Raw genomic sequence first — 1,408 nt, 5'->3', positions numbered from 1 at the left:
GTATAACTATGTAAATAATTGACTGATTCTACAAAGCAAGTAGCTTGGTTAAATTCATTGATGTTACGTATTGTTGGTGTATTTGTATTTTACTATTAAATTAATATATTAAGTGCATATGTCAATGGGTATAAATTATATATTATGAGTATTATTACTCACATTTGTTAGTGAAGGAATGTGGTCATAAGTTTTCTCGAAACTCCTATAATTACTAAATCTTTATTTGCTCATTATGCTAGTAACTCATGTAACATTCAAATTATTCATCTACCCACATTAGTACCCCTCATTCATCTCATTCAAGACAAGGATGAATATCTCTCCTATAAATAGAGATGGTCTTCTAATAGTCTTGTATGAAGTAGAAAAAATTATAATTGTGAAAATTATATTAGTAAAAGAAAGAGTTATAAAGAAAATATTTTAAGTCTTTAATTATATTCACTATACAAAAATATATGTCGAAGGAAGTTGTTCTTATGATGGAGCTTTGGACTTTTCAACTAATTCGGAGTTGTTTGAGTTGTACATTGTTGATGGCCTGTTGTATCCTGGAGGGGACAAGTCAAGAGATATACTGCTGGATCGGTATAGATTATACCATAGTGGGCTTGAATCTCCTTAAAGAAAGCAAGATATCCGCGCCTCAGCCAAGAAGAAGATGATCTTATTTTCTTTATTTTTTTTTTGTTCATTTTATTTTAACTGTGACAATTATTATAATTTGTGATATATTACACCAACATATATCCTTTTATATTAGTATTATTGAAAAGAGTATTAACAAGAATTTTTGTACATAGAAACTTTCACTGCCAGTATAGAGAATAAACTCTGTCGGGGTAATCTGTAGTCAAGTGTTTTTTGATCAAATTGGTACATAGAAACTAGGAGTATCAAACGGGTCGGGCCGGGCCAATCCAGAACCGGCCCTTCTATTTTAACCGGGTGAGGGCTAGTTAAGGGTCGATTTTGGCGCTAGCCGGGCCGGGCCGGGCAGGGCCCAACAGTAAAAAAATTAAAACCCATCCTAACCTGACCCACTTAACCCAACCCGATTAAATCCACCAAAATCCGGTCAAACCCGTTTAAAAAAATAATAAAAAATCAATATACACTATATACACTACAATTATATACACTATATACACTCTAATATTGTCACGCCCCAAAATCCCATCGGGCCGGACTGGCACCCGAAGCCGAGAAGGCCCGGGAGAACCCGTTCAGATACCTGTACTTTCACTTACATGTCACCAAAAATTTGGACAGCACTTCGTTGCATATAGAAGGGTCTAATTACCTGTATCAGCACAACACGCACCAATATATATATATATATATATATATAATACTTGGCCGTCGGGGCCAACACATATACAAATATAACATCACTATATAAACT

Source organism: Capsicum annuum, chromosome 7, assembly GCF_002878395.1.
Source record: "Capsicum annuum cultivar UCD-10X-F1 chromosome 7, UCD10Xv1.1, whole genome shotgun sequence".
NCBI lineage: Eukaryota > Viridiplantae > Streptophyta > Magnoliopsida > Solanales > Solanaceae > Capsicum > Capsicum annuum.
This window is presented reverse-complemented; position numbering follows the sequence as displayed.